This window comes from Heterocephalus glaber, unplaced genomic scaffold (assembly GCF_053883595.1).
Source record: "Heterocephalus glaber isolate CG9 unplaced genomic scaffold, H.glaber_assembly_v1.0 deba00001608, whole genome shotgun sequence".
Lineage (NCBI taxonomy): Eukaryota > Metazoa > Chordata > Mammalia > Rodentia > Bathyergidae > Heterocephalus > Heterocephalus glaber.
Window position 1 is genome coordinate 15,476,406 of NW_028258379.1, and position 27,499 is coordinate 15,503,904.

At 40.4% G+C, this 27,499-nt stretch overlaps 1 long non-coding RNA gene across 2 annotated transcripts in view; it reads right to left on the reverse strand.

The window, feature by feature from the left end:
• Positions 1-45: 45 nt before the first annotated feature.
• The window catches only part of LOC110346125 (uncharacterized), a 45,284-nt gene continuing 17,830 nt past the window's right edge, over positions 46-27,499 (reverse strand). Inside the window, exons 3-5 of one of the 2 annotated variants that reach the window (XR_015445049.1) lie at positions 24,199-24,307; positions 13,801-16,099; positions 46-11,814 (exon numbers count right to left, since the gene is read on the reverse strand). This is a non-coding gene — a long non-coding RNA (uncharacterized LOC110346125). Of the gene's footprint in view, positions 16,100-24,198; positions 24,308-27,499 lie in introns of both variants that reach the window. The other variant, XR_002389964.2, reaches the window with a different exon arrangement.

Below are 27,499 nucleotides of genomic sequence, written 5' to 3' on the forward strand. Positions count from 1 at the left end.
CGCCTGCGCCCTAGCATCCCCCCCCGCCCCGCCCCCGGGCTCCCTCACACTTTCTCTACTAAATCTTTCCACTCGCTCCTCTTCAGATGCATTTTTAAGTCCTCATATAACCTTGAAAGGTAGACAGAATAGGTGTTACTGACCTAATTTTGCTGATGAGACAATAAATGATGTGCTCCCAGCTGGCAGGTGGCAGGCTGGGACTTGAATGGTGGACCCAGGTACATATTCTCTGAATCCAGGTACTGGAGAGAAGGCGTGCTGAGTGTGGAGTGCCCTGTGTCCTAAAGGCGGATGCTACTTTCAAAAGGTGACAGGCGCATCTGAGCATGTCACTTTGGGATCCTTTGGCTTAGTGTAGTTCCTGCTAGGCTTAAGTGCCATGTGGACAGGAATGCCATCTATCTGCTCATTTTTCTACCTTAGTCCCATGCACAGCTTGGATGGAAGGATACAAGGTGAGGCAGTGAGTGGCCTGTTGGGGGGCTAAGTCTTCACTGGGAGGTGTGTAGGGGGGAGGACAAGAGCAGCAGGCCAAAGATCAAGGCTCAGGCAGTGAATGCTGGGGGAGAAGAGGAGTAGTAGAGGAGCAAACTCCAGAGAATTTTCCAGATGCATTGCAAAACTTAACATGTGGCTGGGGATTTAGCTCAGTGGTTTCGCTGCCTGCTGCACAAGTGTAAGGACCCGAGTTCAATCCCCGGTACCAAAATAAATAAATAAATAAATAAATAAATAAATAAATAAAAGACTTAACATGTGTCTGGAAGACCCTGCTGGATATAGGGGACCCATGGATTCTGGAAACCCCTAATTAGTGCAACTGGACTATGTTGTCACAAGGCAAGTTGAACCTTTTTAATCCAGTCTTTGCTGTACCTGATTCTGCTTCTCTGGGAAGATCTATTATTTGCATTTTAATTAGGTACTAGTTAAACCAATCAATCTGTATTTATTGAACACTATTGCTAGGCAATGTGCTCTGCAACAGGGGTGTAGCGATAAAACACATCAGAAGGGTCATCCATTCATTAAGCCCCTATTATTTTCCAGGTGCTTACTGTGTTAAGCACTGGATGTCTAAGATTGAGTGAAAGTCCAGGTTTGCAGACTGTGACCCAGATTACAACCAGTCATAATACCATGTGATGGTGATTTGGTCTGCATGCTACGTACACAGAGACCAACTTTGTTTGGGACATACAGGGCATTTTGGATGGGAAGTTGCTATCTAAGCTAGACCAGCAGAGCAGAGGACAGAGGTGAGTGTGCACATGGCCTGTTGGGAGAGCCTCTGGAGGGAAAGAGCAGTATACAGGGGGAGGTGGTGGGCAACGGAGGGTGGGAAAGAGGCAAAGCTTGAAGAACAGCCAAGGGGTTTCTACTTTGTCCTAAGGCAAAGGGAAACCCTCACCTGGTATAGGCATCTATGTTTTGCTATCCATTCATCTGTTGGTTTCATGGTTTGTTCTGTGGTCAGCATGTCCTGGTTACGTGGTCTTGTTGCCTTTTAAGATGTAAGCTCCCAGGGGACAAGGTCAGTTTCTGTGCAAACCATTAATTTTGTCCCGAGCGCAGCATACTATGGATCATATCTGGGTTCCTGGGAATGCTGCATTCAGGTGTGTCAAGGGAGATCCTGGCCGGGAGCTCTATGGAGTGAGCAGGGAGCAAATGATGGGATAACAAGAGGTTGCTGCACCTGAACCTCCCTGAGTTTCCCTCACCCACCACCTCTAGGTTGCCATGATTTATATGCCAGAATGTGCTGTCTCTACACTGATAGCCATTCCCTCTAGTTTAAGAGCAGAACTCCCAAGTTTGAGCAGGGCAAAGGCTACCCCGCTTCATCTTGCTCCTGATGATGTCCAATGGCTGTGCTTCTGCCAATGGGATGTGAATAGAAGGAAGCCACACTTGAGTATGGCCTCGAAGTGGAATGTAAGACCACTCTCTTACAGAAGGGATTGAGACCACTGGAGAAGTGCCTGGGACACAGCAGTGAGTGGCTGGGTTTATCTGTTAGTCCCGTTAATCAGAGCCAATATGTGCCCTGGGGTTGTTCACCATCTGCCCAGACACAACTCTCCCTAACCTTCCCGGAGCACAGAGAGGAGAGTTTGTCTTGGCTGTAATGGGCCAGACGTGAGGAAGTGATCCTGGTTAGAAAGCTTTCATACAACTGTAAGTATGGGACGTGCTGAACCCAGTTGAACCTCATTAAAATACCATGGCATAGTGAGTGTTTACATTTCATGTTCGTGATGTTTGAATGATTAAATTCATATGAAAAACGTAAGCACTGAGGCACAATAACTGGCAGCATCTGGGCCACTATTTCAGGATGAAGTATGTTCAATGGTGACAATGGTGTTGGCAGAACTAGTTGGCTCTGAAGGATGTGGGAGGCCCCAGCTCAGTAGGAACCCCACATGGCCTGTGGATGCTTCCCACTCTGCTAACTCACCATTAACACCATTTGGCTTTTCTCATGTAATTCAACACCAAACTCAGCACATACTTGGCTGATTTATGATCCATGAAGGATGAAGCCGGTGTGATTTGGGAGAGGCAGCAAAGAGCAGTGTTTGAGGGTGTCCTGGGGAAATTTAGTCGAGTAGGAAAAAAAGAAAGGGTGTGCAGGAAACAAATAGGGCAATGTGTTTGAAAAACACATTTCTTAAATACTTCACAGTAGGAAGATAGGAAGACAAACTATGGCCCAATCTTTCATTCCATTCATTAAGCAGGGTGGGGGGTGGCTGTGAGAGGGGTTGGGGGTATAGGGTAGGGGGTGGGAGCAGTGTGTGCTCTGGTTCTGGGTTAGAGCCCGTAATGCTTCCTCCTGCCTGTGCCCTGCCATTTGCCATGGTGCCTCACCAAAGCATGAGCCATACCATTTGGACTTTCAGCCTGGCCATGGCTGCCCAGTTAGCTCTCTGGGGGCTAACTCTGGGATGCAGTTTTAGACTCAGGCAGATCTGAAGTTTTAAAACTTTATGAATACTTAATTGAAGAACTACAAGCATGTGATTGGAAAAATAAATGATTACGAGACATGTTTAAAAGGCAACCTACAATCTTTCATTCAATCTTGCTTTCTGGGGGCAGTGGCTTTTAACAGTGTTGGTTTCTGGTTCTGCCAGTTTACTTCCAGGTCTCTGAGTGCCATGCTGAGACAGTTGTCTTCTATACCCATGGGGAAAAGTTCCAAGACAACTCTCATCCCCCAAGATACCAATATCCACAGATGCCCAAGTTCCTTTATAACCTATGCATGTCCTCCCATATATATTTTTTTCTTTTTTTGGTGCTGAGAATTGAACTCAGGGCCTTGCACTTGCCAGGCAGGCATTGCACTGCTGAGCTACATCCCCGGCCCCGCTCCCATATACTTTAAACCATTACTTATATTATCTCATACAATGTAAATGACATGTAAATAGCTGCTATAAAGTGTGTTTAGGAAGTCATGGTAAGGAAAAAGTCTTTATGTATTTAGTCTTTATGCATGTAATTTATGTATGTATGTAGTTTACTTATTTTTTGTGCTGGGATTGAACCCAGGACCTCATGTGTACTAAACCAGTGTAACATCACCAAGCCACACCCCCAGCCCAAATGGATTTTTTTTCAATTATTTTTGACCTATTGTTGGTTGAACCCAAGTGGAACCTGCCAGTGTACAGGCTTGAGTGTTCTGCTATTTTCTGGCAGATCAACTAGAGACATTGTCCACTGGCTCCCTGCTCTGAAAAAGCAGGATGTGTAAAATTGAAATTACCCCCTGTATATCATCAGACCATAGTGCAATAAAATTGGAGATCAATAACATGAGACACTGCAAAACTCCCACAAACACCTGGAAATTGAATAACACCCTCCTGAACACCAATGAGTCACAGAGGAAATTAAAGAAGAAATTAGATAGTTTCTACAAGTAAATGATAATGTCAGTACAACATACAGGAATCTATGGGACACAATGAAAGCAGTTCTATGCGGGAAATTCATAGCAGTGAATGCCCATATTAGGAAAACAGAGAGAACTCAGATAAACAACCTAATGCAGAACCTCAAGCTCCTAGAAAAAGAAGAGAATAACAAACCCAAAGCTCACATAAGAGAGGAAATTATAAAGATCAGAGCAGAAATCAATGCAATCGAGACTAAGGGAATGATACAAAAAATTAATGAATCAAAGAGTTGGTTTTTTGAAAGAATAAATAAAATTGATAAACCTTTAGCCAACCTTATCAAAAAAAGGAAAGAAAAGGCTTAAATCCATGCAATTAAGAATGAAAAAGGGGAAGTCACAACAGACCCAGCAGAAATCCAGAGGATCATCAATACCTACTTCGAGAACCTGTACTCTAATAAAATGGAAAACACAGAAGAAATGGACAGATTCCTAGATAAACATGAATTGCCAAAGTTAAATGAAGAAGATATAGAAATTCTAAACACCCCAATTACAATGAGTGAAATTGAAAATGTAATAAAATATTTACCAACAAAGAAAAGCCCAAGTCCTGATGGCTTCGCTGCTGAATTCTACAAGACATTTAAAGAAGAACTATTGCCATTACTCTTTAGACTCATCAAGGAAATTGAAAGGGAAGCAAGGCTTCCAAATTCATTCCTGGAAGCAAGTGTTACTTTGATTCTAAAACCAGGGAAAGACCCAACCCAAAAAGAGAACTACAGGCCAATCTCCCTAATGAACATAGATGCAAAAATCCTCAACAAGATACTGGCAAACAGAATACAGAGGGTCATCAAGAAGATCATACACCCTAACCAAGTTGGATTTATCCCAGGGATGCAAGAATGGTTCAATATTCATAAATCAATAAGTATAATACACGATATTAACAGAGTCAAGGACAAAAACCATATGATCATCTCAATAGATGCAAAAAAGGTATTTGACAAAATCCAACACCCATTCATGATAAAAACGCTACAGAAAATTGGAATAGAAGGTCTTTATCTCAACCTGATTAAGGCTATGAAAAACCAACAGCCAACCTCATACTAAATAGTCAAAAAATGAAAACTTTCCCGCTAAAATCAGGAACAAGACAAGGATGCCACTATCACCACTCCTGTTCAATATAGTTCTGGAAACATTAGCCACAGCAATTAGAAAAGAGAAAGAAATAAAAGGAATAAAGATAGGAAAGGAAGAAGTGAAACTGTCATTATTTGCTGATGATATGATACTTTACATAGAAGACTCAAAAAACTACCAAAAGACTTCTAGACTTAATTGACAGATTCAGTAGAGTAGCTGGATATAAGGTCAACACTCAAAAAACAATAGCCTTCTTGTACACAAATAACAGACTCACTGAGAGAGAAATTAGGGAAACAATTCCCTTTACAATAGCATCCAAAAAAATGAAATATCCAGGAATTGATCTAACAAAGGAAGTAAAAGACCTCTACACTGAAAACTACAGCACCTTGAAAAAGGAGATTGAGGGGGATATAAGAAAATGGAAAGACATCCCTTGTTTCTGGGTAGGAAGAACCAATATAGTGAAAATGGCCATACTTCCAAAACTACTATATAGATTCAATGCAATGCCAATTGAAATTCCCACAATATACTTCACAGAACTAGAGAAAACAATCTAAAAATTCATTTGGAACCAGAAGAGGCCTAGAATAGCAAAAGCAATTCTGGGCAGCAGAGACATGGTGGGAGGTATCACAATACCCAACTTGAAGCTATACTACAAAGCTACTGTGATAAAAACAGCATGATACTGGCAAAGAAATAGAGCCAAGGATCAGTAGAATAGATTAGAAGACGCAGAAACAACTTCAGACATACTCAGTCATCTCATCTTTGACAAAGGAGCCAACCACCCTCATTGGAGGAATGATAGCCTATTTAATAAATGGTGTTGGAAAAACTGGATTTCAACCTGCCAGAGATTAAAACTAGACCCATACCTTTCACCATGCACTAAACTAAGATCGAAGTGGATTAAAGATCTAAATATTAAGACAGGAACACTAAACTTGCTGGAAGATAAGTTAGGTAGAACTCTTGAAGATATTGGCATGGGAAAAGACTTTATGAACAAAACCTCAATAGCACAGGAACTAGCAGAAAGAATCAACAACTAGGATTTCATCTTATTAAAAAGCTTCTGCACTGCAAGAAAAACCACCAACAGAGCTAACAGACAACCTGCAATGTGAGAAAAAGTTTTTAGCAGCTGTAACTCAGGCAAAGGGCTACTATCTAGAATATATAAAGAACTGAAAAAAATCAGACCCCCCAAATTCAAAGACCCAATTCAAAAACGGGCATCTGAAATGAACAGACATTTTTCAGACAAAGAAGTAAAAGCAGCAAATAAACATATGAAAAAATGTTCAACATCACTGCACTGGTCATTCTAGAGATGCAGATGAAAACCACACTGAGATTTCACCTCACCCCAGAAAGAATGGCTGCTATCAAGAAATCAACCAATAACAAATGCTGGCGGAGGTGTGGGGAGAAAGGAACCCTTCTCCATTGTTGGTGGGAGTGTAGACTGGTGCAACCACTGTGGAAATCAGTATGGAGATACCTCAAAGAACTAGGACTAGAGGTCCCATTTGACCCAGCTATTCCCCTGCTGCGTATCTTCCCAAAAGAATTAAAAGAATAAAAAAAAAAATCATAGCACAGCGATACATGTGCACCCATGTTTATAGTGGCACAGTTTGTAATAGCTAAAGTTTGGAAACAATCCAAGTGCCCATCAACTGGAAACTGGATAAAGAAGATGTGGTTTTTTTTTTATAAAATGGAGTACTACTCAGCCATAAAGAATGAGAAACTAGAGTCATTTATAGCTAAATGCATGCATATTGAGGCCATATGGTTAAGTGAAATAAACAGGACACACATGTGTAAATACTGAATAGTTTCTCTAGTGTGAGAAACTGAAAGTGTAAATAAGGATTAAAAGGATTAATAATGAATAATTGATACTTTGAAATAGGAAAAGGTCCAAAGGGGTAGGGGTGGTGGGAGGAGATGGGGAAAGGAAAGAATGGAAAGGAAAAATTATGAGAAAAGAAAGAAAAATGGAAATGAAGTCTATGTAAATAGGGAAGGGTGGAGGAGTGAAGGGAGCACAGGTAATGTGGAAAAAATAAGAACCAAGATACATCATGCATGGGTACAAGCACCTAATGATAAATGTAAACATATTGTATACCTAAAATATACCAATAAAAGAATTTAAGCAAAAAAAAAAAAAAAAAAGCAGGATGTAGCTCATCTGTAGACACAGATGCACCACCCAGACCCTCTTCAAAAGCAACCTGCTGCCCAGTCTAGGGAGTGCAACCAGCAGCCAGCTGCTGCCGCCAGCTTGTTCAGGGTCTGCTCAGTTGCACAGAGATGTGTCACTGGAGGCCACAGCCTGTCAGGGACTGAGCAGGCAAGGGAGAGATGCCAGGCTCTGTTGGCCAACCTGGGACACTTTAATGGTCAGTGATCACTCCAGTGCTCAGGCTGCTGGCAGAGAGCACAGTTTGACAACTCCTCTTGTGCATCCTTCTTCCTTCCCCCTTTTTCATGGAACGTCACATGCCCTGAAATCTTTCAGCATCTGCTTCCATGAAGCACAACTTGCAACCATCACCCTTGTCTCTCCCCCATGTTTTCAGGGTATATTAAATGTGTGTTGGTCAAATTAACTAAATGGGGGCCAGGGATTTAGCTCAGTGGTTCTGCCGCCTGCCTCGCAAGTGGAAGGACCTGAGTTCGATCCCCGGTACCAAAAAAAAATTAACTAAATGGGGACATTTCCCCCCAAATTGTTTCCCCTGCAAGGTTCCAAGTTAGGGTTAGCCATGGGGGAAGTTCACCCACGTTTGGAAGGTAGAAGGGAAGCGACAGCTGTTTTTACTGTCTGCAGCCAGGTCACTGACACTCTGTGCACCTCGCTGGCGCTGCACTGGGTTCCTCTAGCTCTTCCTCATTCTCCTCAGCTCACTGGGGTCCTATCCGAACAACCCCCCCCCGCCGCCCCCTCCGGCCCGATCACTCATATTATGAAGGTTGGAGGCAGTGAGAGAGACAGATGCAGATTTCAGTTTGTCCCTGTGGTTCCAGGTTGTCCCTCCTCTTCCTCACTTCCACCTTTTCTTCCCAGATGCCAGTTCCCTTAACCTCGGTTCCAATAGCAGACACAGAGACCATGACTTCCATAGACTGGTGCAACCAGCTCCTGTAATTGTGTGAACTCTGATCCCAGTGATAGTTCCCCTTTTCCTGAATTCTGACTGGTACAGTCATTATTTCTAGTTCCTCTCATTAGCTTTGCTTAGTTAGCCCTGAGCAGTACTTGGCTCCTTACTCTGTGGGGGTGCTGTTAATATCTCCACCCTTACCCTCCCTCCCTTCCTCCCTTCCTCCCTTCTCACCTCTTCTCTCAGCTATTTATTTTTGCATTGTCAAGTGGGTTAACATTACATCCTGTCCTGAAACCATAGTGAACTTTTCCCTTCCTTGCCTGTGGTCCATTCTAAAAGCCAAAACCAAACAGCATTTAGAGTAGTGCATTTTGTGTGGGTAAATGGACACCAGGCCTAATGATGAGCTATGCTTATATTTCCTTCCCTACATGTCAAGAGCAGACACCTGTGTCACTCAAAGGACAAATAGACTTTTTATTTTATTACTGCCATTTGGTCATATGCCTTTCTTGTTTAATGGTTTGTTTTTCCTGAAGTTTTTGATTGATTTACTTTTTTCTGCTTGGGCAAAGAAAACTAGGCCTTTGTGGTCATGTCCCAATTACCACTCAGTTTCCTCCTCCTCTTCCTCTTTCCCTTCTTCCTCCTCCCCTCCTTCTCCTTCTCCTTCTTAATTTTGTGACAGGGTCTAGCTAAGTCATTAAATTGCCCCAACTGGACTTGAACTTGTGATTCTCCTGCCTCAGCCTCTCAAAGTGTTAGAATTACAGGTATGCACTAGCATGCCTAGCTTCTCACTTGCTTCTTATCTACTTTATGTATTGCTTAGAATCCATTCTTTTTGCTTAGAAAACATTCTCCTTGGGACCCATGACATTTTATGGATCATGAATGTCTATTGAGGCTCACTAAACAACTGTCACCTTGGAACTTCTTTTCACTGGTCTCTTGAGTTAATCTCACTATTTCTTGTATTCTCATATGGCCTTTTTGTTCCCTTGAGATCTAGTCCAGTTTTGCTGAAATACATTCTCATTTAATGTATCCATGCACAAGAGATACCTGTCAGGAACTTATGTGAGGACATAATATCTGTGCGATTTGGACAGATTCCTAATTATGTCACCAAGCTCATAGGGTGACTATGAAGATTATACTTGATAATATTTGTAAAATTCTTGTCCTTTCTGTGTTTGGTTTTCTGAGACAGGGTCTTGCTGTGTAGTTCAGGCTGGCCTTGAGCTCACTATGTACCCAGGCTGGCCTTGAACTCACAAGGATCCTCCTGCCTCAGCCTCCCAAGTGCTGGGATTACAGGCGTGCACCACCACATCTGGAAAAATTCCTGCCCTTTGATGCTCAGAAAATTTTGGTTTATTCCCATCATTATTCCACATTATTTTTCCCTAAAAGATTCTCAAGTGCTCCTATTGCCTATGGAATAAAATTCAAATTCTTCATCATGGCCTAAGGGCCTCCATGATGGGATCCTAATTGACCTTTCAGGTTTATTTTTAACTACTCTCTTCATGTACCTGGTACCTTGCCAAACTGTTTGCCCAACATAGCTATGTCTTCTAGTCACTGGGCCTTGATTCTTTCTCTGTTCACTCTCCATGGAAAGCCTTTCCCATAACATCTGTGTGTCAGATTCCATTTCCTTCCCCAGTGTCCACTGCACCTTTATCTCTCTCTCATCTCCCACTGCAAGCAGTCCTCATCTCCCCTCTGACTTTTGTCCTCTCGTCTGAGTATTACAGCTGTGGCCTCATGCTTGGCGGGCTGCCAGTGGATGGACCAAACCCTTTCAATGCTTCCCTGCAGCTGGGGCAGCTGCAGTGTTGAATAATTCTTTTTTTGTAGCCTGGGCAGAATCGAGCCTGCCTCTAGGCCACATTTTCAGAAAGCCAGAAAATCATTGCTTCTTTCCTCTGTCCCACCAGGGCAACTTCCCTCTCGGGAAGCAGCCCCATGCCCACCTCAGGTAGGGTCCTCTTACATGTAGGGAAGACACCTAATAGATGAGATCTTTTGGCCAGTGGAAAATGTTTTGCCATCAAATCTCTCTCACACTAGGATTTAGTTACAGGAACAAAATGCACATGCCCATGAGAGGAGTAACCTTAATTATAACCCACTCACTTATGTTTATTCCCATTCATTTCATGATTGCATAAATGTATTAGAGGAGCCTGGTATACCAGGCACTCTGAAGAGCTTGGGGGGAGAAGCTGCTGTGGAGAAGACAGAAGCCTTGCCACAGGGAAATCACAACTAGCTTAGATTGGTTTACAGATTGCTTTTTGATCATGAGGACCTTCTGAGAGTAGAGGAAGGAGCATCTGGGGGCAGGAAGAGTGAAAGGCTGGGTGTGTGGATGAGGATGGTTCAGGTGGAGTCCCCGAAGGGCCTGGGAACCAGGATGGAAGAGGATCCCAGGAACTGCAAGGTGCCTGAGAATTTCCTCTGCCTCCCAGTTTAGCCTTCGGGTGGGGTGGAGCTGTCAGCCAGTAGGCTAGGCAAGAAGGTGGGGAGAAGGCAGAAAGGGAGATGTTGCAAGCTCTGAGTACAAGGTTCTGACCCATCTTATTCACATGTCAGATTCTCCTCACCAGGTGAGACCCTGGATGGCCCCTTAGAATGTAATCCGAGAAGGAGCCCCAGAGAAAGGACAATCTCTTTGCTCACTTGGTTGTGTCTAGCAACTTCTGTTTATTCTGGGATGGTGGGAGAAGGGTGGCCTCAGCCAGTGCTCACTCTAGCCTCATCAGAGGTAGCCAGCCCCAGCTCTAGCTCCCTGGCCTGTATCAGTGTACAGGGTGCCCAGTGCTAGAGGGAATCATGTGTTCTGAGCAGACACTGCAGCCTATTAAAGGCTGAATTCTGTCTGTGGTCGCATCCTGGAGGGCTACCCTACAGCAGACAAAGCTCCTTTTGTAGTCAGTGGGACTAAAGGAAGGGGGAAGTTGAGCTCTTAATGTGGCCAATCAACTTCCAGCTTATAGCAATAAATTTCTCCCTGGACCTTTTCAAAACAAAGCTTGGCTAATGTGGAACCAGGGGCTGGAAGTGGTGGCTGAGGCGTGGCATGGCCCAGAGCTAGCTCAAGCTACGGGATCTTGGGACTCCAGCCTTTTATATGAGCTTTTATGCTAACTGTCTTATTCCAGAGGGAAGACTGTCCAGGGAGCCCACCCAAACCAAAGTCCACAGGTTCTTATAACTGGAAGTGTCCTTGGAGATGGCCAGTCCAGCCTTTCTATTTCCTAAGATGTGGAGGAGGAGGGGGAATGGGGGTCTCTTATCTACAGAGATAGTGACTGGGCTGGGGGTGGCTGCAGACCCCCTCATTCCATATCCACATGTCCTTCTGCTTACACCAGACATGACTTTTATTTGGAAATGTGTACACATCAGCAAAGGCACAAAAGGAATAGGGCAGTTAGCTCCACAGAGCCAACTAATGATGATGGAAGCTAAAACAAAGTGATCAGCCTGCAGGCTAGGAGCCATCCTGGTTCTCTCGTATCACACCACAGGCTTTGCTTACGCATCAGGTGGTCTTGTCCCTGGAAGGCTCCTGCCTCCTCAGCTAGGCACCTGATCAAGAAGATGAGAATCGGAAAACCTTGTGTATTTGTAGTATCCTAACTTTTCTAAGTAGCAGCTCATGTGAGCCTAAGAGCAACCCTGAGAGATATTATTATCCCTTCTGATAATAATAGAGGTAGCAAATGGAGTGCAAGGGAGGATATGATTGCCAAATACCATACAACTAGCAGATGGTGAATTGTATCGCAAACTCATTCTTCTGACTCAGAATCCTGTTCTCTTAGAAGATATGTGAAAAAGTGCTTTGAATAACACGAGCTGTACATGGTGTGATGCTAATGAGCACCACCCCTGTGGCCCTCTCCATCACCACCACTGCCCTCACACCATCACGATCACCATAACAACCCCTGCTTCCGCTGTCACTCTCACTGCCATCACCACTGCCACCAGCGCCGCCACCCATCTCCTCACTACTAACCCAGTCATCACCACCAGCACAGTTCAGTCACCATCCTCATCTTCACCCAGCACCATGACCACCACCTCCATCAATCCCGCTGTGATTACCACCCCCAGCTCCCGCATCGTCCCAATCCACACACCCAGCCACTACCATCATTACCACTTTTACCTCCACCACATCCCCTCCCACCAGCATCTCCACCAATACTATAACCACCAACTTCAGCAGCATTAGCACTGCCGTTCTTGCCACACTAGAGCCACTGCTGCCATTGTCAGCGCCATCGCCTGCGCCACCATCACTGCTACTAACACCTTCAAATCTGAACCCTAAGGCTGTTTCTACACCTGGAGCCTCAATCTCTAAAACAGCTAAGTGCATGGAACAAATTCAGCTAGTCCAGTCCTTTGATGCTAAAGTGTTGTTCATGGACCACAGCATTAGCATCCCCTAGGAGCTTGATAGAAAGGCAGAATTTAGACTCACCTTGACTTATTGAACCACGATTTCCATTTTAATGAGATTCCCAAGTATTTCTATGCATATTAAGGTATGAGGAACAGTGCTCTAGGAAACCTTCAGAATCCTCAGAGGAGATGGCTTTAAGCTAGAGGCTCCTCTAGACTGACTTGTTGAGCCAGACTACTAATCCCTTGTCTCAGCTCCATAGTGCAAGTCAAAGAGTAACTTTCAAGCACTGTGCTTCTGGTGTGCTCCACATAGAGATTTGCAAGGCCTTTGGGATAGACCCAGACTCACAAGCCCACAGTAGGAAAACTGCCCTGTGGCCCAAGTCTTGACAGCTGAAAAATGAGAAAGAAGTGATCTGGGGCAGAGGTTGGGAACACGTCCTTGCTTTTTTATCAGTGTTACAAGTTTTGCCCTTTTCTCCCTGGATCTCAAATGTGGAAAGGACTAAAATGGAGCTCCTTCCTCCTTGTTATATCTTCAACATATAAGGTGTGATTGAAAACTAGGATGATATGTAACTTTAAAAAAGACTTTGACGGTAAAAAAACACACTGCCATTAATCTCCCTTAAAATACTCTCTTGCTTTGAACACACTCATCTCATCATTTTTTCCACTTTCTGAAGCAGTTCTGGAAGTCCTCTTTTGTGTCTTTAGTTGTGTTATCAAGGCTGCCTTGATGTCTTCACTCGATTCAAAACATTTACTTGTCACAGTAATTTTTACTTTGAGGAAGATTCAGAAGCCCCATAGGGCCAGGTCGGGTGAATAAAGTGGATAAGGACACACCGTACTGTTTTCATGAGACTGCCTTCTCATCAGGTGTCACTCAGCAGCAGCACCCACTGTATTTTCGATGACATCTTGTTATGACACTTATGAAAGAGGACTTCCAGAACTGCTTAGAAAGTGGCAAGAACAATGGAATAAGTGTGTTCAAAATGAGGGGAAGTATTTCAAGAGGGATTAATGGCATTTTTTTTTTTTGGTACCAGGGATCGAACTCGGGACCTTGCATTTGTGAGGCAGGCGGCAGAACCACTGAGATAAATCCCCAGCCCGGCAATGTGTCTTTTGCTGTAATAAATTTTACCCTACCTTTTAACCACATCTTGTTCACCCGAGGCTTTGCAGATGTGTGAGGACTGCTTGGGTGAGGACAATAACCATGGAGCTCATTTGTGATGCAATTACAGCTACAGACAAGTCCTGTTAGAAAGTGGTAACTGTTTTATATCCCAGCCAGTTGTTCTGTTGCTGTGACAGCAAAGGACAGGTGTGGGAGGACTAAACTGATAAGTCATATCTGGGTCCTCTGTACACTGGGCCAGGCAGTATAGCCAAGTGGTTTGGAAGATGGTCAGTAGAGCCAACTGTGATGACTGATTGTGTCAGCTTGAGAAGTTTAGTTAAGAGAAGTTTAACTAAATCAGCTCAGCAATTCTGCACCCTAGGGCAGCTTGTTGCCTGGATGGTATCAAGGGGAAATGAGGAAGGAGGAAGGAGACTTGTGCTTCTATTTCTTCAGAGGAGCTCCAGTCTTTGCCTTCACCTTGGATGTCATCTCCTGGCTTCCTGGGCAGTCTCTTCAGCTTCTGGCTAGGATCCTTCAGCCTTCCAGCATAGATTCATCAGCCTTCCATTGCAGACCCATTGGCCTCCTGATATGGACTTGTACAGGACACTGCAGTGAGTTGAAGGACACTGCAGACCTTCAGCTAAATCCTTTGGACTCCAGTGTTCAGACAGATCCTCTGCATTCTTCCTCATGTGACTCTGTAGGAGGCCATTGTAAGCCAATCTTGTAAATTCATCTATTTTTGTATATTTTGTGTTATATCTTTTTCTCTAGTAAATACTGACTGATACACCTATACAGATTGGCTTCAAATCTCAGCTCAGTGATAACTTATTGGCTCCATGACCTGGGGAAAGTTACTCGATCAACTTGTGCAACAGTTTCCCCATCTGTATAATATTAGGGTTGTTGGGAGGATTGAATAAATTAATACATATGAAGTACCTAGAATGATGCCTGGCACATAGTAAGTGCTAAATATGTGTTATACTATTATTATTATTACTATTACAGGAGTAAGTGAAAACAATAAACATTTGTTGAGAGTGGGAAAGGCATTGTGGATTCTAGATGTTTGGGGAGATAAAAGATTTAAAAGGAAGAAGACACGGACCCTGCCTGAAGATGCTTTCATTCTAGAAGAAGAGAGAAGATACTATAATATGTCAAACATATGGAATGCCATGTAAGTAAGGCCAATAAAACCCCCTGAATTTTGAGAAAGGAAATTGGATCTCAGAAGGAGAAAAGCAAAAGTCAGGCCAGAACCTGAACTAATTTAGGGCATTTGGAAAATGTGTGTGTGTGTGTGTGTGTGTGTGTGTGTATGTACATATACTCACAAAAAGAAAGGCCAGCTTTTTTAAGAAAAGAGAGAAAAACTTTTCCAATGCCTCCTTATAACCTTATTTCATTAGGCATTTCCATGAATTCATTAGTACATCAGGCATGGCACTTTTGTTTTGGCAACCCAGTTCCCAGGATAACTGCAGGTCATCCAAGAGGCCAGATTTTCTCAGAGGGGAGGATTCAAGTGGAGATTTCTAGGTTAAAGCAGAGCTGGGCACCTCTCCCTTTGGGAGTGAACTGGAGCCCCATATTTGACACCAGAAGAACGCTGGCCCAGGGGCCATTAAATGGAGGCTGATTTATGTATAAGGTTCTAAAGTGTAGTTGTTCCCTTACATAATAACTAAGAAAAAAAAAAGGAGGACATCAACCTGATTTAGAATCTCTTCCTTAGCTATTTTGAGGCTGTATGATAAAAATCTCAGTTGTTTAGCACCCCAGAAGGATGAATTGTTCTAAGGTGTTAAAAAGTTTAATCTTTGGGTGCCAAGTTTAAATTGAAATCATTCTGATGGGCTCTCAAAGCTATATACATTCTTCTTTGCTTTGTTTAGTAGGGTATTTGGAACATGACTTGGCCCTTTTTTGATATTTTAGGTGCTTATCATAGTACTCTATTGCCCTTATGATCTCATGTAGAGGATGTCTTGACCACTGTAGTTAGGTCCAGGATGTTAATGTATACTAACTCTCTCTTTCAATATCCAAGGTGAACTGGTTCCAGGACCCCTGAGGATACCAAAATCTGCCAGGGTTCAAGTCCCTTTTATAAAATGACATAATACTATATAGCTAGGTACTATGGTGTGCACTTGTGATCCTAGCTACTTGGGAGACTGAGGCAGGAGAATTCCAAGTTTGAGGCTAGCCCGGCCAGCTTAGTGAGACTGTATCTTAAATTTTTAAAATTTTAAAAAGGAATGAGGATATATCTCAGTGGTCAAGTGTCCTTGGATTCCATTCCCATTGCTGCAAAGAAGAAAAAAGGTACAGTATTTGTATATCACCTATGGATATCCTCCAGTATACTTTAAATCATTTCTAGATTTCCTTTTAAAATTTTTTTAAAAAGGTATAACTTTATTATCATCCACTAAACACACACATATACAAAAATTAAAATTTTCAAAGAAAAGCAATGCAAGGGAAAAAACTATAATAATATTCAAATATAATAGAACTCAACCAAAGCAAAACTAATAAGTACTTAAACATTTTTCCATATAATTTTAAAAAAATCTCAAGCATTAACAAGACATCAAAGGATGTGATTTGTTTTAGAAAGATTTTCAAGACTAATATTGAACAAATAGTGGTCTGGAAAAAAAATTCTAAATAGCTAGTAGTCTCCACATAGGCCAAATTTTTGAAATTTAAATTTCAATACAGTCATGTGACACGTGATGAAAATATAATCTGAGAAACATGTTATTAGGCAATTTCATCCATGTGTATCGCAAAGTACCACACAGAGTGCCAACTTCTATGTGCAAACTGAGAAGGTATTCATCAATCATCTGTGATGGCCCCTTGATATTATCCAAATATGCAGTTAAACACGAGATACATGAGGCTACCACTGGCATAGCAGCACACTGTTTTATAGTAAACTCTTTTATATAAGTAGGATTATGCTCTAAAGGATGAAAAGCACAGCATGTTATAAGTACCTAAAACAGTAACAGCCATTTATCACACTATCAAGTACTGTATACTGTACATAGTTGTATGTGCTTCTTCTGGAGATACACCCTTCTCTTCTTTGATCTCAGTGACTCTTCCTTCCCAACTCACTGATGAGCTCCAGCCTAGTCTCTATCTACATCTCTTCCTATAGTTTTAAACACAATCTGTATATGGATTCTTTCCAGATTCCAGTCTGTAACTCTGATCTCTCCCCTTCCCCTCCTGCCACCCCTACCTCTTTGAACCTTTTCTTCCTATTTCAAATTATCAATTATTCATTTTAATCATTTTAATTCTTAATTACACAAGATTTCTTACATTACTGAATACAATGTAAATGCCACATCAATAGTTGTTTTTACACTGTATTGCTTGGAAATAACTACAAGAAAAAAGCCTACACATGCTTAGTGCTGATGTAATTTTTTTAAGTTTTAAAATCTGGATCAATCCACAGACACAGAACCAGTAGATACAGAGGGCTGATTGTATTTTAAATTTTATAATAATTTTTTGGAAAACCCCCGCAATAGAATTCTGGATTTAACTCTGGAATGTAAAGAGCCTGGAAGTTGTCACTACCATCTTTATACAAGAAAAGGCAAGAAAAACAAAAATTATCAAATTTCTCAGATGCATCAGAGATTGACACTGCAGAGCAAAACCTTTATCCTAACCTCTAGAGACAGGTAGGGGCAGAGAGATACAACTGAGATCATCTTCCCTGAAGCAGAGGTGCTGGAGCACAATCTGATAGGGATATGAATGATGACATGGTAAATTGCTGGAGGTTGGGTGTGAACAATTATAAGCTGAAATCTGAGGACTGGGCTGGGCATTTAGCTCAGTGGTTCTGGCACTGGCCTCAAAAGTTCAAGGTCCTGAGTTCAATTCCCGGTACCAAAAAACAAAAACAAAAACCTCACAAAATCTGAGGAGTCTTCACACTGTTGTGAATTTTACCTCCAGAATCTTTACCAAGTTCTCACAATGAAGACCCAAGAAAGAATCCCCTGTGGCTTTGTTAGGAGGAATAAGAAACTCCATTTGGAAATACACTCAGAGCATTTTTCTTAACAAAGTTCTACTTTCCAGGAGGAATGACCTCACCAGAGTCTTAGCCCACCTGAAGGACAGACATTTACTCAGCTTCAGCTCCCATTAGCCTTCCTGTTTCATCTAAAGGGAAGAGGAATCTGAGATACATATGTTAAGGTCATAGGCTAGAGATACAGACCCACAAAAGGCAATAATTAAACTATTAGAATTTTATAACACTTCCTGTACCTCATCACTGTGTAAACAAGGCATCAGTATAATAAAGCAGATTGCAGCTGAAAGAGCTACAAGGTGCAGATTCTATTTGAGAAGGAGTTCTTAGGAAAGCCCAAAGATATGGAAGAGACAAAAATAAGGGTATAGAGAAATTTGAAGGCTCTGGTACCTACAGTTATAATAAAACATTAAACACAGCTCAACTAACCAGCCAGATTATTATAAAATCTCACATTAAGACTATTTACTTCTATTCTTATTACCTTATATATCATACTTGGCTCTCAACAACAACAACAACAATAACAACAAAAACAAACTACAAGGCATACTAAAAGACAAAATAAAAACAAAACAAAACAAAAACTCTACAATATGTAAAAACAAAGCAAGAGTCAGATCCAGAATCAGGTAAGAAATAGATTTTGGAGTTATCAGGCAGGGAATTTAAAAATAACTAATACATGAAGAATTTTAATGAAAAAAGTAGAGACAATATGGAAGAACATATGGATTATATAAGAAAAAAATTGGAAACTATAGGCAAAAAGACCAGCAGGAAAGACTAGAAATCAAAAACATTGTAACAGAAATGAAGAGTACCTGTGATGGTTCATGAGTAGACAGCATTGGTTAATAAAGGAATGAGTGGCCAGGAATTTAGCTCAGTGGCCCCACAAGCACAAGGACCCAAGTTCGATCCCTGGTACCAAAAATAAAAAATAAATAAATAAATAAAGGAATGAATGCACTTGAAGATATGTTAATAGAAACTTCCCAAACTCAAAAGCAAAGAGAGAAAAAACAACACATGAATACATCAAAAAATCCCCAAAACTAGGATATCCAATAATTGTAGGGTAATTAAAAAAAGTATAACATTCATACAATTGGAATATAAGAAGTTAAAAACTGACAAAATAGAGCAGAAGAAATATTTGAGGTAACAACAGCCAAGAATTTTCCAAAATCAATTACAGATATCAAACCACAGATGCAGAGAGCTCAGAAAATGCTAAATACAATAAATACAAAAAGTTTCTACCCTTAACTAAATTATATTCAAATTGCAGAAAACTAAAGACAAAATGGAAATCCTTAAGGAGCTAGAGAAAAAAAAATCACATTATCTACAGAGGACCATGGTTAATAATCACAGAGAATTTCTTATTATAAACCATGCATCCCAGGAGAATGGAGGGAAATATTTAAAGCATTGAAAGAAAAAAAGCCACCAACAGAATTCTACATCAAGTGAAATTATTCTTCAAAAGTAAAGAGGAACTAGCGAAGCTTTCAAGAAAATAAAAACTGAGGGAATTCATCACCAGAGGACTAGCCCTGTAAAAAATGTTAAAAAGAAGTTTTGCATCAGAGAGAAGAAAAATGATCAAACAGCATAAAGAAATGAAAAGCATTGGAGAAGAAATTAATGGAGGTAAAATAAAGTTTTATTTATTTTTAATTGATCTAAAATATAACAGTTTAAAGTAATAATAAAACAATTTATTGGCTGATTGTGGCCTAAAGATAAGCTAAATAGATAACAGGAATGTTATAAGCGGTAGGAAATGTAACTGGAAACACTCTGTTATAAGGTACTATATTATATGTGAGGTAGTATAGAGTCCTTTAACAGTAGACATATATTCATTACAATTGCATATTGCAAACTCTAGGGCAAACACTGAAAAAATGTTTAAAGAAGTATAATTAATATACTACCAAAGGAGATAAAATGAAATCATAAAATACTCAACTAAATCTTCAGAGAGTAGAAAAAAGGGAAGAAAGAAAATAAAGAATCAATGCAGTGGATAGAGAACAACTAAGTTTAATACAACTATATCAATAATCACTTTAAATGTGAATGGTCTGAATACATAAATTAAGAGACAGAGATTGTCAGAGTGGATTAAAAACAAAACAAAGGCCGGGGATTTAGCTCAGTGGTGCCACTGCCTGCCTTGCAAGAGCAAGGTCCCGAGTTCGATCCCTGGTACCAAAAGAAAAAAATAAAAACAAAACAAGACCCAAGCATACGTTTTCCATAAGAAATCATCTTAAATATCATGACTCTGAAAAGCTAAAACTAAAAGAATGGAGAAAGACAAAGCACGCTAACACTAACAAAATGAAAGCTGGAGTATTAACTTCAGACAAAGCTCACCTCAGAATAAGAAAATTATCAAGGATAAAAGAGGAATTACACATTGAAAAAGGGATCGTCAAGTGTGGTGGTGCATGCCTGTAATCCCAGCACTTGGGAGGTTGAGGCAGGAGGATACCATGAGTTCAAGGCCAGCCTGGGCTACATAGTGAGTTCAGGGCCAACCTGAACTACAAAGCGAGAGCCTGCCTCAAAAAACAAAAACAAACAAACAAAAAGATCAATTATCGAAGAGGACACAGCAATCCTTATTGTGTGTGTATCCAACAATAAAGCATAAAAATACACAATGCAAAAACTGATACAGCAGTAAAGAGAATTAGACAAATGCACTATTATAGTTGAAGAGTTTGGTACTTCTTTTTTAGTAACTGATAGATCAAATAGACAAAATCAGTAAGGATGTAATTGGCCCGAACAACATTACCAATCAATTCAAGTTAGCTGACATCTGGAAAATATGCAATCCACCAACAGCCGAATATACCTTCTTTTCATGCTCAAACAGAACATTTACAAATAGACCACATTATGAGCCATAAAACACACTAAACATGACAGAAATCATGTAAAGTATGTCCTCTGACCACATGAAGTTAAACTAGAAATCAGTAACACAAAGATTGCTGAAAATTTCACAAATATTTAGAGATTAAATGAAACACTGTTGAATAAAACATGGGTGAAAAATCTCAAGAAAAAATTTTAAATATTTAAATGAAATAAAATGAACATACAGCTTATCAAAATACGTGAGATGTGGTCAAAGTAGAGTTTAGAGGGCAAGTTATTGCATTAAATGCGTGTATTAGAAAAAAGAGATCTCTAAAGTTATAATTTGTATAATGTTAGATAATAAAAAAAAGAAATATCTAAGCTTTCACCTTAGCAATCCAGAGTAAGAAGAGCAATTTAGCCCAAAGCAAGCAGCAAAAATGGATAAAAAGTTATAGAAGAAATCAGTAAAATTAAAACCAGGGAGACAGTTGGGGATGTAACTCAGTGGTGCCATGGCTGCCTGGCAAGCACAAGGTCCTGAGTTTGATCCTCAGTACCACACACACACACACACACACAGACACACACACACACAGACACACACACACACAAACCCCAGGAAGACAAAAGATATACTCAATGAGACAAAAACTAATTATTTGAAAAGGTCATTCAGAATGATAAATCTCCAGCCAGGATAACCAAGAGAAAAAGAAAGAAGACAAAATTTATCAATATAAGAAATGAAAGTAGGGGGCTGGGGATTTAGCTTAGTGGTGCCGCTGCCTGCCTCATAAGTGCAAGGTCCCGAGTTCGATCCCCAGTACCAAAAAAAAAAGGGCCAGGGATTAGCTCAGTGGTTCTGCCGCCTGCCTTGCAAGCGTAAGGACCCGAGTTCTATCCCCGGTACCAAGAGAAATGAAAGTGGGGTCATCTCTACTGATCACATGGACACTACAAAGATAATAAAGGAATACTATGAGCAACTCTATGTCCACAAATTTGACAACTTAGATGAAATGGACCAATAGTCCCTTGGAAGACATTCTACTAAAACTCACACAAGAAGAAATAGTCTAAATAGACTTATGTGGATGAAAGACATTAGCTTTTCATTTTGTTTGTTTATTTATTTTATTTTATTTTATTTTTGAGACAGTATCTTGCTATTTAGTTCAGGTTAGCCTTGAATTCACTGTGTAGGTCGGGGAGGTCTTGAACTCATGACAATACTCCTGCCTCAGCCTCCCAAGTGCTGAGATTACAGGCATGCACCACCACATCTCATTATTAAAGAAATTGACTCAATAATTAATCATTTTCTGAGGAATAAAGCACCAGTCCCAGATCATTTCAGTGCTGATTTCTACCAAACTTTTAAGGAAGTATGATACCACTTGTATCATGGCTTGTATCTAGATGTCCCCTACAGCCTCATGTGGTCATAGGTTGGGAGTTTCAAAGGTGATTGGATTAGGGTGTGATACTGAGATTAAGAATATGAATAATGGAAGCTCCACCCCAAGTATGGGTGGCACCAATCACTAGGCTTGTAGTCCAGATGGAATACAAAGGGACAGAAGGAAGGCAGGCTTGTTGCTGTCTCTGCTGCTTGCTGTCTGCCATGCCATGAACTCCTCCATGACACCCCTCTGCCATGCCACCGTGCCTTTGAGCCAGTCAACTATGGACTGAAACTTCTACAAACTGTGAGCTGAAATAAACCTTCCCTCCTTTAACTTTGGGTGTCAGGTATTTTGTCTCAGCAATGAGAAAAGTAGTGAAGACACTGCTTCTCTAGGATCTCTTCCAGAAAACAGAAGCAAAAGAAACACTTTCTAACTCATTCCTTGAGGACAGCATTGGCCTATAATCAAAGTCAGAAAAGACATTACAAGAAAAGAAAACTAAAGACTACTATCATTCATGTATATAAATGCAAAAATGCTCAACAAAATGTAGGCAAATAAAACTCAATAGTGTATAAAAATTGTACATGACCAAGTGAGATTTGCTCCAGGTATGCAAGGCTAGTTCAACATTCAAAAGTCAAGTCAGTGTAATTCACTACATCGTGATTAGGCCGAAGAACAAAAATAATAAGATTTTATCAATTGATTTAGAAAAAGCATTTGATAAAATACACTCTCCATTCATTATAAAAACTCAGCAAACTTCCTCAACTTACTAAAAAATCTGCAAAAGGCTTACACCTAACATCATACTTGATGGTGAGAAATCGGAGCTTTCCTCTTGTAACGGGAAAAAGATACATATGTCTGTTATCACCACTCTTATTCACTGTTTTGTGAGACTTTCTAGCTTGTACAATTGATAGAGCAATAATAAACAATAAGACAGGCCTTTACCTTGCCTCCATGTTTTTTTTTTCTGCAAAATGTTTGTTCCAGAAATGTAATAGTTTGTGCTGCACAGTGCTCCTGCCCAATGTATCAAAATGTTTTGTAAATGTTTGAACTATGTGACCTTTTAAGAATGTTCTATTAACTCCACCCCCTTACAGGAATGTTCTGTTAACTCCACCCCTTTCAGGAATGTCCTGTTAACTCTGCCCCTATGCTTCTATAAGCATGCTTACTTGGTATGTGTTTCAAAAATGTTCTGTAACTCCTCCCCCTTGTTTCAATGAGCATGCTTGCCTACTCCAAAGATTCCTATATAAGGAGGCTCTCATTTCTGGTCAAGTGCTCAGACTTCGAAGTACGAACTCCTCTGAGTCCCCTGGCTTAATAAAAGATTTTTCTCCACCTCTTAGAGTGTCTTTCAGATCCACAAGTCTTCAAATTGTGGTAGCTGTGACTCAGAGCTATAACACTTGGCTGTGCCTCAGAGCTGTGGCAATTGTTTGTGACACTGAACTGTAACACTTGGCTATAGGACTGAGCTGTTCTGTTTTGCTACAACACTTCCAGAGCCTGAAATATTGATTATGCCCAAAACATGCTGCAAACATGTCTGCAAACATGCAGTGTAGGCTGCAAAGAGTTAAATCCTTCGATTGGCTTACTTTAAGAAGCGAGTCTGACTGAAACTACGTGACTCACAGAAGTATCTCATGAGCTATGGTAGCACACAGGTTAACATGACCTCCCTGCTAACAGCCACAGCTGAGACCAGAGTAATGGCCTAGGAAGCTGTGGGGCTAATACAAGATAACATCCATAGCTGAGGTCAGAGTAATCTCACCAAAAATCTATTCCCACAATTAGTGCCGTCATAGCTTGAAGGACAATGCTCTAATTACAACGATATATTTTGTCTATCTTGCTTCTAATTTGAAAATGCTTTGACTTCCCTTTAAAGCCTTGCCTGCTTTAGTTTCCATAGTAATTTCACATACTGCACATCTATACATGCACCTTTACCCTGATTGATGAATAATAAAATTCGGTGGAAGAGACAGGTGAGTGCCTTTTACCAAAGGAGCATTGGGCATCCCAGTTCAGACGTTCTCTTTAACTCTGTCTTAAGTTTTTCTTCAACCTTGTGTCATGCAGGTGGGGACTAGAGCCTTACTGCAGGAGTCTCTGCCACAACACAATAAGAGAAGAAAATAGAATAAAATGAAAAACAAGGGAAGCAAGAAATAAAACTTTGTATTCATAGAAAACTTCATTGTCTATGTAGTAAATTCCAAAAATTTGACAAAAACAAAAACAACAAACCAAACCAAAAACAAACCATAGAATCTGTGGGATTAATTAGCAAGTATTGCAAGATTGAAGACAAGATTAATATACAAAAAGCAATTGTTTTTCTATCTACCAATACTGACCTATTAAAGTTTTTGAAAAATATCATTTAGAATAACATGAAAAGGTGAATACTTACGCATAAATCTAACAAGGTATATATAGGAGCTATATGTGGAAACTACAAAGGTCTGATGAAATAATCCAAAGAAGATCTAAACAAATGGAAAGCTATCCTGTGTGTTTATGAATCAGAAGACTCAATATTATATTAGCTCTTCTTAACTTGATCTCTACAGAGTTTGGCATAATTCCGATTAAAATCCTAGTGAGCTATTTTATACATATCAACAAACTGATTCTACAATTAATATGCAGAGGCAAAAGAGCTAGAATAGCTCATATAATACTAAAAAAGAACAAAGTTAGAGGGCTCATAATGCCTGATTTCATGACTTACTACACAGCTACAGTAAAAAAGATTTTGGTATTGGTGAAAGAGTGAGAGCTCAGCAATGGGATCATAGAAATGTAGCCAGAGTATCTTTGACAAAGAAGCAAAAGCAACTCAGTGGAGAAGGGAAAGGTTTTTAAACAAGTAGTGGAGAGAAGGTGAGCCAGTTGCAGCACCCAGAAGGAAGCTCCCCTGCTGCCATCCCAAGCTCCTAGGGCAGAGAAGCTGAGCTGGTCCCAGAACCCGGAGGAAGCTCCCCCACTGCCATCCCAAGCTTCTAGGGCAGAGAAGGTGAGCTGGTCCCAGAATCCAGAAGGAAGCTCCCCACTGTCATCCCAGGATCCTAGGGCAGAGAAGCTGAGCCAGTCCCAGCACCTGGAAGGAAGCTGCCCTGCTGCCATCCCAAGCTCCTAGGGTAGAGAAGGTGAGCTGCTCCCAGCACCTGGAAGGAAGCTCCCCTGCTGCCATTCCAAGCTCCTAGGGCAGAGAAGGTGAGCCACGTGGGCACCAGAAGCACCCCACCCCCCGTGGAAATGAGAAGACACGTAAACAAGTCTCAAAAACAGACTTCTGGATCACCTACAGCAACCCCAAAGGGAAACAAGATGGAACACTCTGATACTCAACCACCTGGACTCTCTGAACTGGCAACAAAAGAGGAGCTGGGAAAAATGAAATCAGAAATAATTACTCAGATAACAGCAAAGATTTTGCTCATGGTGCAAGACATGATTAATAAATCTAGAGAGGACACAGATGAAAAACAGAGGATCTGAGGAACATGATGGAATCCCAACATAGGAAACAAATGGAATCCATAAAACAGATGCAAACAGATTTCCAGGAGATTAAAAACTCCATCAAAAGTCTGCGCAGCAGAATGAACCAATGTGAAGATAGAATTTCACATATAGAAGCAAAGATTGCAATTAGTGACCAAGAAAAGAAAAATTGCTTTAAAATTGTAAAGGAACACGAGAAATCAATCCAGCAGCTGCTAGACGATGCAAAGAAGAATAAAATAAGACTGATTGGAGTCAATGAAGAAAGAGGAGAGAATGCAGATGACATAAAAAACTGTTCACAGAAGTGATGGCAGAAAAATTCCCAAGCAGGGGAAAAGAACTCGACATACAGATAAGTGAGGCATATAGGACTTCAAATAGCCTTGATCAAAAAAAAAATCTACACATAGGCATATAATAGTTAGGATTCCAGAAATCCAACAGAAGAATAAAATTCTACAAGCAGTGAGAGAAAAGAAACAAATCACACACAAAGGAAAGCCCATCAGAATCACAGCAGACTTCTCAATACAAACCGTCAAGGCAATAAGAGCTTGAAGTGATGTATTTCAAGCCCTAAAGGAAAACAGCCTCCAACCCAGATTGATGTATCCTGCAAAACTATCTTTCAAAATTGATGGAGAAATAAGATACTTTCACGATAAAGAGCACCTCAGAAACTTCATGAATATCAAACTGGCACTCCAGAAAATTTTAGACAATACCCTAGGAAAAGACAATGAGGATCACAACCCCAGGAAACCCAGCAGAATGAATCCATTGGGTGTGACAAATTAAACGCAAAAGGGGGAGAATCCAACAAAAAGAAGAAGTCATGACAAGGCTTTTAAAACTTTTAACTTCATCTCCCTAATGAGTGTATAATTCAATCTTGTTATTGTACTGATTAGTATTTTTCTGATTCTAGAGTTGCATACATTACTTTGTGCTGTACTGGCTATTTATCATCTTCTTATGTCTACTTTTTAATTGGGTTGTCTATTAATGAGCTCTAAGAATTCTTTATATATTCTGGTCATAGGTTATATGTATTGTAAATATGGTCTGTTTAAGGACTACTTTTCATTTTAATGATGTCATTTAAAGTTCTAGATTTTGATGGAATCTCATTTATCAATTTTTTTCTTTTATACATCATGTCTTTTGTATCCTAGGTAGTTCTTGCCTACCCTGAATTCATAAACATTTTCCCTTGTAAATTCTTCTTACAGTTTTATACTTTTAGGCTTTCATATTTAGGTTCATAGATCCCTTCAAATTATTTTTATGTATGGAAATAAAGGGTTGAGGTTAATTTTTTATATATGGATACCAGGTGTGCTAGTGCCGTTTCCTGAAAACACTATCTCTTCCTCAGCTCTTGAATTGAGTTTATATTCTATAAAATGCTAATGTTAAATAATCTTTCAAAACTCAGTGGACCATATATGTGTGGTTCTATTTCTACATTCTCTGTTTTATTCCAATGATCTATATGTCTTTCCTTACACCAACACTGCCTTGATTATTGTAGCTTTAGAAGAAGTCTTAACATTAGGTACTAAATGTCTTCCAACACTGTTTCTTTTTGGTTTTTTTAACTTTTCTAGGTCCTTTGTACTCCTACATAACTTTTAAATTTCAATATCCAATTCTTCATTTATAGCAAGTATACACAGACCTGAATTTTTATATATACTGTGTGTTTTCTAATCCTGCTAAATTCAAATACAAGTTCTAGGGGCTCCTAGAGATTTCTTAGTATTTTCTCTGTAGATGATCATTTCA